The sequence below is a fragment of the Chenopodium album genome, chromosome 24 (genome assembly GCF_948465745.1).
Source record: "Chenopodium album chromosome 24, dcCheAlbu1.1, whole genome shotgun sequence".
Taxonomy (NCBI): Eukaryota; Viridiplantae; Streptophyta; class Magnoliopsida; order Caryophyllales; family Amaranthaceae; genus Chenopodium; species Chenopodium album.
The window spans coordinates 32,630,454-32,642,573 of NC_137857.1; the positions used below are offsets into that span (position 1 = coordinate 32,630,454).

The 12,120-nt window shown below is 34.0% G+C and overlaps 1 pseudogene across 1 annotated transcript; it reads left to right on the top strand.

The window, feature by feature from the left end:
- Positions 1–1,869: 1,869 nt before the first annotated feature.
- LOC145611123 (scarecrow-like protein 13 pseudogene) lies at positions 1,870–6,039 on the top strand (annotated as a pseudogene). Its single transcript, XR_014106332.1, has 2 exons — positions 1,870–2,000; positions 3,937–6,039. The product of XR_014106332.1 is annotated as a scarecrow-like protein 13 pseudogene (transcript).
- Positions 6,040–12,120: the final 6,081 nt, after the last annotated feature.

A 12,120-nucleotide genomic window follows, 5' to 3' on the forward strand; every position in this document is an offset into this window, starting at 1 on the left:
AATAAATGAATTGAGTATGAGTAAGCTAGATTTGATACGATAAAAACTATTCTACTTATAACATCGATCATCCAATTCAAATCCAAAATTGTAATACTATATATTAAGATCAAATGACCTACAAAAGCCTCCATAAATTAATACGTAGTAGACTAGTAGTATACTCATACTGTATACCAATTAGTACGTCTTTTGTTAAACAAATAGATGCATGTTTAATTTACTCCTGTGTGTCAAATTAAAATTATTAAGTTGATTAGCTAGAATCTGTTACATACTCTAGAACCACATGATATCGATTACTTTTATTTTATGAAAGCATGAAGCAATTATTAAGTAAGGATGAGAGTATAAATAATTAATAATGTTGACGAACCAATCAACGTTCACTAATTAAGGAATTAGCTTATTAATCAAAGATGAGGATAAATATTAGTTTTGTTTTGTGATAACACGTTACCACGGAGTACTGTATATGTATAGTAGATAGAGAGAGCTTAGTATATGTACGTCCTAAAATATCAAGGAAGAGGGACCACTTACATATTATCATGCTGTCATAGACAACAATTCAAAAACATGATTTGTACAATTATACTCGATCATCTAGAAATTATTTGACAATAATACTAGTACATCATTTGTGCTTTTATTTACTGTATTATTTAATTAGCTGACGACAGAGATGAAGTCACTAATTATACTGTAATTAACTAATTACAGTTTATTATACTTTATAGTATAGATGGGAAATAAGAACTGAAGTTAGTGAAATACAGATAGATATGTTTGACATCTTTTCACCAATATCATATTCTTGAAGTAACATATGTAGTCTAACCTATTTAAGATACTGAATTAGATCATGTATATCTATCTATTCAATTGAGATGATTCTAGCAAGCTCGTATCTATACTTTATTTTTTTTTTTCTTTTTCCTTATATGTATAAATTACAAACGTTAGTCAAAAGTGGCTTAAGTAAATAGTACAACAAGTGCTACTGGAGTATATATTAAAATAGGAATAGGAGAAAGTAATTATTAGCTGGAAAAATAGCTCTTAGAACCTAAGCTAATAGCTCCTAGAACCTAAGCTATTGAAGTATATGTGTAGTTGTAAATGCAAATATGCAATTGCAGGCATTAGCTCAACTATATATATGGACAATATGGTAAGGTAAAAAACTATATTAGATACTAACTATATCCTAAAGCCTCATCAAAACACAACTCTAAACAAATCCAATAATTATAATCAAACATGCCCTTATCCATTCACCAACTTCTAAATTTATACTAGCGTGATTCCTTAAATACATTACTACAATACTACTTTCTTCATTCTACAAATATTACAACAATTATTATCATTTTAAGAATTTTCACAAATATTAGTATATTACAACATTTTCTTATTTGCACATGTTTTATCGATTTCTTTCTCCTTATCACATGAGTTCCTATCTTTATCTCTCTCTTCTTCTCAAAGTTCGTATTGCAATATTGCAATATTTAATCACCATATTGCAATATTTGAGAAATGGGAAAAACAATACATTGCCAAATACAAAATCAAAGATCAAAGAATAATGATAGATACGAGTGATAGGTTGATTACGAGTACTTGTAAAAAGAACGCGGAGATGACAAAAGATAAGGAGTGACGTAATATTGCTCTATTTCCTTTTTGTTTTATCATCATAAAATTGGGCCCCACTTTAGTCACTCAATGGCCACCACTAGTGTAGAAGCAAAGGGTATAATCGTAATTAAATTCACAATCAAGGGCATTTTTCCAACCATACTTCGTGTCAAACATAAGATTGTTGATTATAAAAGTGGTAGGTTGAACCAAGTTATCAACTTCCCCCAAATTAATTTTCCTGGACTCAAAACTTTTTAACATTTTCTCTCTCCTAATATTTTCCCCAAATCTTCAAAATCTGCATTTTTCAACTCATACAAATTTCAGATTATTCTGGGAAATTATTAAACAAGGTATGTATTTTGTTGACCCACTTACTCAAATCTTTCTTTCTTTAATTTCCCCCTTCCCTAATTTCATTTCTTTGTTGTATTGAAACTTTATGTTAGCAATTTTTCATTTTACTTGTGATGAATTAGGACTTTATGTTTGCAATTTTGTTTGTATTTGGTTGTTGGGATTGTTTGAAATTTACTCTTTGGTTGTTCAACTTGTTGAATTGGTTTCTTAAAGTTAGAAACTTTCTTGTATCTTTAGAATTTTTTTTTTATGATTAATTTTTTTGTGATTAGTAGTTCTGAGTTGAAAGATTGGTTTATGTAGGAATTAATCAAAATAATCCAAAATTTTGAATAGATTGATGATTAGCTTATTGAATCTTGAGGTACATAATATAATACAAAGTACTCCGTACTATAATATAGATAATTAATAAACATTAATTAGCTTTTATTATTGATGTTTGGTGCATGAACTTTGATGATATGTGGGAATTAGTGTTACCCTTTTCATTTTTCTTTCTTTTGGATTAAAAAGTGGCTTTTTACCTTAATTCCTGCCTTTTCACTGCTTCACAGCCTTCATTTGATGAAATTATGGACTCTGACTATGCTTTCACGCGAATTATTACCTTTTGTAACTATTATTATTGGTATAAGCTTGATTAAGGGTGTATTTATTTTCGGAAAACAAAATAAAAATTAAGATTACCAGTATTCTGAAAATATAGGCCTTACTAGAGTAGCAAGATTTAGAGATCATGATGGTAGTGTTAAGGTTTTAGTCTTTGTGATCATTTTAGGCGGTTTATGAAGCTATGATCTTTGTTATAGAAAAGATTAGATCTTGAATTCATTGCAATGTTATTGTGTTCCATAGTACTTCTATTCAATTGGCCTTTCCTTTCCGAGTTGGATATTCGTTTCATAAATGAGCCGTTTTTCATCACTTTCCGATTCGTTTAGGCAGTTTGTCCTGCATTATACATCCGGAGATGTATTGGTTTTCTATCGAGTAATGCATCTATCATTACTTTTAACTACCTGTGGTGATTGTTTTGTGCTTATTTCTTGTTTAGTCAAACATTCCTGGTTCTGGTTAACCTGATGGTAGTTTATTTCAGATTATTAATTGTATCTCAGATTTATGTCTTTTTTACTGGTTACTTCCCGAACAGGGAAATGAGGATGTAGAAACTAAGGGACTTTAATTTAACAGCTAGCTACATTAGATTCTGCTGCTACCTTATAATTAAACATTCTTGATGCTACTTTTTTTTTTTTGAGACTTAGGATGATGAACATTGGGGGACACTGCCCTATTCAAGATCGTGTTGTGTGTAGATTTGCTACTACCTGATAATTGTGATGTTTGGAGTTAGATGGTCATGTCAAATGTCAGTGTAGCCTGTTTATCTGAATTATATTAGTGTCAACATCCATGATTCCAGTGATAAGCATTTTGTTCATGTTCCACTGAGTTAGACTAATGTCAATAGCTTAAACTTTACAGTCACACTATGTTGCAAGCAATCAAGAGATGTCCTAGGTTGAGATAAAAATTGAAGCCTAAACTTTCTAGGTCGTCATACTTCAATATCTTCAATTCGATTTGAGACCTGCAGTTCCCTTTTAAGGTGTAGCTTCCTGTTTGGATCTGTGAATGTTATTAAGAAGCAAATATACCTGACCTGATATTGGTTTAGATTTGTTTTTAATGCAAAATTTGCACCGTGAAACTTGGATATTGCTGATCCTGTGAATTTAGTTGGAGTAATTGGTGTCCGTCTTCAATTTATTTACCTTTTTTTTTTTTTTTTTTTTTTTTAATATCAATTATTGTCCAGTTGAGGTTCAATAGTCATTTCAAACTCTTCATGTTAATTGTATGATGTGGCTTTTAAAAGTTTGATTGGTTGTGAATTCTTATAGTCTCTTTAAATCTCTGCAGGTAACCCATTTGCTCTTGCTCCGCATCATACTCTCACTGTAGCTCTAGTTTCAAGCAAACGGCTATTAATCTTTATCTTCCCTGAATTTTCTTTCATAACGTCAGATAGTACAATACTAGATGCAAACATCTCAGCATAACTGTGCTACGAGTGGAGTACATGGATTCCTTTACCAGCATGCCCCTGATATAACACCTTATTGCTCATCCCAATTTCAAGTGTTCGACAATAACATGTACCCAAATAACCCTGCTCAGGGAAACCAGATATCTTTCCAAAACTTCAATGAAGGGTATATCACATTAGACTCTGGTCAAAATGCTGGCCCTTATAACATCTATGACTCACCATCTGGCGTGAGCACCTCATCGAACAGAAGCCAGTTTTCTCCACAAGGTTCTCAGTCATACATCTCAGACCCTCCTCAATCATCCGATAACACTTATGGTTCCCCAATGAGTAACTCCTCCGTGGTGGATGACAATACTGAACTAAGAAACCAGCTTAGAGAACTGGAGCGCTCTTTGATGGGGCCTGATTCTCCTCGCTCGACAGATGGACACTATTGCTCTTTGAGTCATGGGGGTAATCATGGATCCTCATCAAACCAACTGATGGAGATGCTCCCTAAGATGGATCTCAAACAGATACTGTACTTATGTGCACAAGCAGTCTCAGAGAAGGATGTGTCAACTGCAGAAACCTTGATGGATGCTTTAGGGAAGATGGTGTCAGTATGTGGCACACCTATGCAACGACTGGCTGCATACATGCTTGAAGGGCTGAGAGCAAGGCTGGAATCCTCGGGTTATACTATCTACAAGAAGCTAAGGTGTGAGCAACCAACTAGTTCTGAGCTTCTCACCTATATGCACATTTTGTATCAGTTTTGCCCTTATTTCAAATTTGCATACATGTCCTCGAATCTCATCATTCAAGAAGCTGTGGGGCACGAGGGGAGTATCCACATCATTGATTTCCAAATTGGGATGGGGACACAGTGGTTATCGTTACTCCAGTCTCTTGGTAACCGGCCTGGTGGGCCCCCACTTGTTCGTATCACTGGAGTCGATGACTCCCAATCAGCTTATGCTCGGGGAGCAGGGCTGGAACTTGTAGAGAAGAAACTTATGATGGAGGCTAAAAAATACAATGTGCCCTTTGAATTCCATGCGGCAGCAATGTCAGGTTGCCAAGTAAAAAGGGAGAATCTAAGCATTCGCCCTGGGGAGGCTTTGGCAGTGAATTTTCCTTACATGCTACACCACATGCCAGATGAGAGCGTGAGCACTGCAAACCATCGGGACCGCTTGTTAAGGCTAGTTAAGGAATTGTCACCCCGAATAGTCACTGTAGTCGAGCAAGAGTCAAACACAAACACTTCTCCCTTCCTCCAACGATTCGTTGAGACTTTGGATTACTACACGGCTATGTATGAGTCAGTTGATGTGGCTCTTGCTAGGGATGACAAGAAGAGGATAAATGCAGAGATGCATTGTCTTGCACGTGATATTGTTAACATGATAGCTTGCGAGGACGGAGAAAGGGTGGAAAGGCATGAGCCTTTTGGCAAATGGAGGGCAAGGTTGAGCATGGCAGGTTTTACTCAATTGCCCTTGAGTTACACAGTGATTGATGGAGTCAGGGGTTTGATGAAGGAGTTCCATGGAAATTATAGGTTGCAAGAGTGGCATGGAGCACTCTTTCTGGGATGGAAGAACCGGATTTTGTCATCCTCTTCTGCATGGAGGTGAGGAATACTAATGCCAAAGAACTTGATCAAACAAATGGCTTGGAGTCTTGTAAAGTCCCGTTCTCCTCTCCATGTCCTGCTCAAAATTTTGCTACGTTCGTGGGAATTGGAATAAGAGTTCTGGTGCCTACTTGCAGTTTATCAGTAGGGTAACAATTAACAGCTTTGGTTTTGTTTGTGCAACACCAGTATGTGATTTACTAAAAAAATGTTAGATAAACAATTGGGGTTGGGGCCATAGTTTCATTTTCCATTCATAGTTGAAGTGTAGTTTTGTAGAAATTAATGCTATTAGTAGTAATTGTATAATGTGTGGCTATTGAAATTTATAGATACATCTTTGGTTGCACTTTGTATGTTCAGCTGAATATAATGGAGTTCAACACAAACAAAACAAGCATTTATAATGATTGCACATCTAAATCTGATAATCAGTTCTCCTTTTCAATTTCTTTGATATTGACTGTACAATGATTTATAATGCTACAGATCATAGACGTGAAGACATGCGGCTATATTCTGAAGTGGACTTAGTCATGCATTCTTGAAACATCCCAAATAGCTTTTTGCATTTAAGCTGGCGTGTGCACGACACTTGCTAGCGCACAATAACTTGTGTGACACAGGCTTGTCCCATGTTATGCACAAGCTAGCTGCACGTGCATGTGTGTCATGCACACGTCATAGAGTACATTTTTTAAATATATATAAGAAGCGTCCTTATAACTTAGAACCTCTCACAGGTCAACTTGACTTGAGATACGAGTAGTAAATTATACACTTTGAGAATTAGAGGAACAATAGTGGAATTTCCATAAAGTACAATGAATAGGGTTCAAACCTCTAACTTCGAGAATTTGCTTACCATTTTGCCAACAATGGGTGGGTATAGGCCTATAGGGTCATACAATTAGGTGGACTCATAATACTACCACAATAACTATATCCATCTTATTGTATCTATCTTATTTGACCAATTAATGTGAGGGTTAGGGTCAATGGGAAAATGAATTAAAACACAGAGAGTACTTCCCATCCCTCCTTGTTTGCCCTACACAAAAATGTGTTTTATGAGGACATGTTACCACATTAGAAAATACAAACAACTTATAAGAGACAATCTAAATGGAATTTAGGCAAATATATTAGAATTGAAAGAGTACACAATATTAATATAAACGTTTTATTTTTTTATGAAACAAATATTAATATGAATGTCATCTAGTGTAGTTGGTTGAAATGTTAGTGTGGTACGTGATACTTAACACACTCTCTATGTACTCCCATAGCGCATCACTTATTTTTTTTAACATTTTTTTTTTAAATATATAATTATAATGTTCACTTCATGTCTTCATATAATAGTTTTCTTTTTTTTTTTCACGTATCATTTCTCTTTTCTCACATCTATTACTTTATAATAAATTTTTTTACTCCATTATATTCTATACAGAATAATTTATAATTTTCCAACAAACTTCACATTCATATGGCGTAATAACAGGCATATCTGGGCCTCTTAGACATGGACCACACCACAAGGTGTTATTGCTTTAGGGGAAGTTGTGTAACACGTTGGACGGCAAATGATATTATTATTTAATTTAATTGTAACATGTGAAAACAACCATATCCTTTTTTTTTACTGAATAACAAATTCCTGGTATATTCTTTGAAGTTGTGAACTGATAGCAACATATACATAGTCTTCCCCAACACAAAATAGTGATTCTTGTGGTTATTTGACTATTGTAGACTTGTGTGATTTCTTCAACTTTTGGTTGGGAAATATGCAAGAACTCTAGAACTAAAAGAGACTTTTATTACTAAATGGCGTTAAGAATCATTTGTAACCGTCCACTAATAATGAAAAATCTCCATTATTCACCTGCTCTTTATGAAAAAGATAGTCCTTATATTTTTTACTTCGTAGGAGACTAAATGATATTTTTGTTACGGAGTATTTAATATTTAAAAAATTATGTTAATATGATTTGTTATTTTTAGTAATATGAGAGAATTTACAAACCATTGAAAGTATAATACAGGTATGCGTATATCTAAGGTGATATGTGTAAAATGTGTAAATAATTAATAAAGCCACCTACACTACCCATATTTGGGCTAAACTTCACAATTGCAAATTACAAGCAAAGTAGTTTCTAAGATAGTACAACAATATAAGTGTCATTTTCAGTCTAATGTCTTATGTCACCAAAGGTGCTTGTGACTTTTATAACTTTGACTAGTCTAAGTGTAATAAACTTTGTTTTTAATTTCCAACAATAATTTCACCAATAAAGTTTACTTTTTACTTGATAAGTTATAACTTTTACGTTTATATTAGGTTTTTGTTGAAAATGACATTGGATCAATCATAAGTGACACTTAAGCAACTCAAATCACTTCTAATTCATATCCATCATCACAATAGCACGAAAACTTTATGAGATATGAGATTTTCTCGGTTTCTAAATCTTAACTGTTATGGTGCTAATGAAGCAAAGAATTGGTTGAGATTTGGACTTCCCTTTGTCTACAAACCAAGTCGTTTTTGTGCTACATATATAATTTGATTATCAATTATAATGTTGATATCCTAAATGATCAACCTATATGATTTACGACTTACGAGATTCAAATTGAGCTTCTTTGGAAATATATCATCGGAGTAGTATAAAACATATTCCTGGGCCTTAACCATAAGTTTAAGCTTTTGGTTGAGATGGTCCACTAACATGGTATCAGAGCCAACGTGACACAAAGGTCACGGGTTCGAATCTCATCCACCCCCTACTTTCAAGTGGAATATTAAGCGTTGGGTATAAAGGAGGCCCATGCTGCATCCACACTTCTAGCCCGAACGGGCTCTCATGTGAAGGGGCGTGATAGAGTATAAAACATATTCTTGGGCCTCAACCATAAGTTTAAGCTTTTAGTTGAGATGGTCCACTAACAAGTAGATTATAAAAAAAAAAGGCCAACAAAAAGTAAACACTATGTTGGCTTATTTAATATGATTTGTTCCGTATGTTTGAGATGATTCTTTTTTAGTCATTTTTTTTAATTGTCACTAGGACAGCTAATGCGTGTGATGCGCGCGTCATAGCTAGTTATGTCCTGGAAGCTCTTTCGATTTGTCCATATGTCACAAGACTCGACTATAATTGTTGGTGGCATTAATGAGGAAAATATGTAAACAACTATTTTTTTTGGATTATAAATGTATGCACAATATTTTACAAGAGCTTAAAAAAAAAAAAAGAGGCATTAATATTAATGAGCGCAAATAAGTAAATAAACAGTTTAGAGAATATAAATGTCCAAATACCATTCATAATACTACATCGAATATTTTTTTGTTGCAACTAAAAAAATCGGAGGTAGTAGTTATCTCAAACTTTTAAAAAGTAATAAATAAGGCCTCCCAGTTACTTTTGGACAGAGAAACCCAATCCAATCTAAAGAGTCAACCCAAGATAATATTTGGCCAAATCCTAACCCAGCCCATAATTACTCAAGACCTCCATCCTAAAAACCTACATATAACCCATATTCATAGGATTGCAATGTCATGAAACCCAAACCCAAATTAATATGGATTGGATCTACACCTATAATCCACATCAATGCATATGTATAATTGGAACTTACAGGAGATATATAAACTTGTAACAGGGTAACAGATGAGAAGTATGCCAATAAACTCCTCTATTTTGATTGGGGGTGCAAATGTGCAATGCCAATGAAACATCTCTCAGACAGAAATAACCAAAATTCGACTCGTTTTCCATTTTGATTTTGTTCTTCATTTCCCAATATCAGATATATACATATATGCCGCAAAAACTCCGATCCCAAGGCAAGTCCATCCTTAATCTTTGCGACAAATATTTCATTTCCATTTTACGAATCATTTTTTTTTTCTTTTGATGTTCATGTGTTCAATGAGTCTACAAACATTTTGGCTTAGATATACATTTAATCTCACTGGGAATGTTATAAATTGTTTTTATTCTACAAATAAATGTTGTGTTGGATTGTTGAATGGTCGATTTTTGTGGAAAGGTTTTCTTGGTGATTGTTGATTTTTGGCTGTAAGCGCCTTCTTGATCGGGTATTGGTGCACATACGAGCACGAGGCATGGATGCGTCACGTAGTAATAATTTATGTACATTCGGCTAAGATATACATTACACGATTTTGTAAGTAGGCTAAAGAGTTTGTTTTACTCATAAAACAAGATTACATCTTTTTATGTTTTCAATTTACTTATGAACTCAGTTTAAGGAATTCAGTAAACGAGTACAAATTTACACACAGTGTCACATTATTATCAAGTTTGTACCTATATCTTTTTTTATGAACGTATACCAGTATACCACTATTTGGCAATAATATATCATCTATATATGTTTTCCAATAAATTACTCTATTTCTTGTGCAATTTTGTTCCTTATATATATATATAAGGATGTCCCTGCATACATTGGCTCATCAAATTCAAATAATGAGTTATTTGTCGATTTGATATACAACAAATCTTACTTAAAAACGTGCTGTTGTTGACATGATCATGCTTTGTAATTACATTTAATTTTTATGTACAACATTGGTGTGAGTTTTTTTTCTAACTTTCTTGGGTGTTCACAGAGTTAAAGGGGAATGGCTTCAAAGCAGCAAGCAGAAAGAGTGGATGCACACGCGATGCAGAGGGAAAAGGAAAGGGAAAGACGCCGTCTTAGAGACAGGATAAGAAGACAGAACATGACCCAAGAGCAAAGGGATAGGCATCTTGCTAGACGGCGTAGAAATTATCAGCTCAGGAGACTCAGGGCTCAGAATGCCAAACTGTTAGGCTCTCAGCAAACAGATACTAACACAAGAAGTCATGCATCTGAGCTTAAATTGATTGATCACCATTCTGCCAGTTTACCTATACTTAATGAGCAGCCAACCTGCTCTGAAACTACTCAAGGTTTATTAGTTTGTAAATTTGATTACATCTCATGTACTGCTTAAAGGAGTGTCATTCTTTGTGATTAAATACTGTGTTCTTAAGAAAATTCTTTTACTATGTTTAGGAGGAGCTCAGAACATAAGGAAGAACCCGAGAAGGTTACGTGTAAGTGACATAAGGCATCTAGCTAGAAGATTACATAGTAATGTTCAACAGCAAAATGGGGGACTTCTTACAGGCTGTGAGTTACTCTTTATGTTCTGTTAAATTCTGCTTATTATGAGTATGTACCTAATCTACCTATGTCCATATTTATGTGCTCATTTGACTGTTTCAGGTGTTGTAACCTCTAAGAGATTGAGATTAACTCATGTCAAACGCCTGGCTCGAGCAGTAAAGATTACTGTGGAGTAGAACTCTTTCGATCATTTTTGTAGAACTAGGCACAGGGGATGTAATTCACATGGATAATGTAAGTATCGCTTGGGCAGCTTTAATGTCATACTGAGGTATAACTAATCATTTAATTGATGATGAACAGATTCTTATTGCTAAGGATTAAAGCTGCAGCCTAGTTTTGCAGGAGTGTTGCAAACATAGCGCGAGTTTACAGTGTATCACACAATTTTGGGAATGTAAAGCACATTTGTTTTGTAATTTTGTACTCAATGTTACTCAAACTCTTTATTTCAATTAGATTAGACGCGTTGCACCAACAATAGTACATAGTTCATCATGGATGCTTATGGACACTTACTCTCTATTTGGAGTTTTGGACTAAAAATAAGAAATCTTCTGATGAATCTGCTGTACTGTGCCTACCTCTTGGACACGTACCTGAATCTGATACGAGTACCCTAAGAAAAAACTTTTGCCAGCTGATATGAAATGGTTCAGAAGGGATTAATTATAAGCTCAGTAGCATGAAAGTTGCAACAGATCAGTTTTCTTGAGCTACTGAGATCAAGTTACATTGGTTATCAAAAGCATCATGAGTTTCAGTTCTTTCAGATTCTTCTGCTTAAAGATACCACAAATCTGTTTTACGAAATTCTTGGCTTACAGTTTGCAAGAGGAACAATAAAAATTAAGTTTCATTGAAACATACATGTTTGCGAACCATAAGAAACTAATCTTTAATTATAAGTTGTGACATCATCACTCGCTAGAGCATCTCCAATAGTACACAAAAGGGACTCACTTGATAAAAAATTACCTTTTTTATAAATTATTTACAAGTGAGTAGCCCTAGGTATGCTACTTTTGTAATTTTTTTGTAAAGGCTCTTCCGAACTGAATTTGTTATTATCAAACCAAAATTGACTTATTATTTGAGTATCTTATTTATTTTAAATTTTTTAAAATCGTTGTTTGCACTTATATAATTTTTTTTTTTTTTTTTTACATATTAATGACATAGTTTATAATTGGTTTAAAGGGTTAAATAGTCATCTTTGTTATAAGATGTT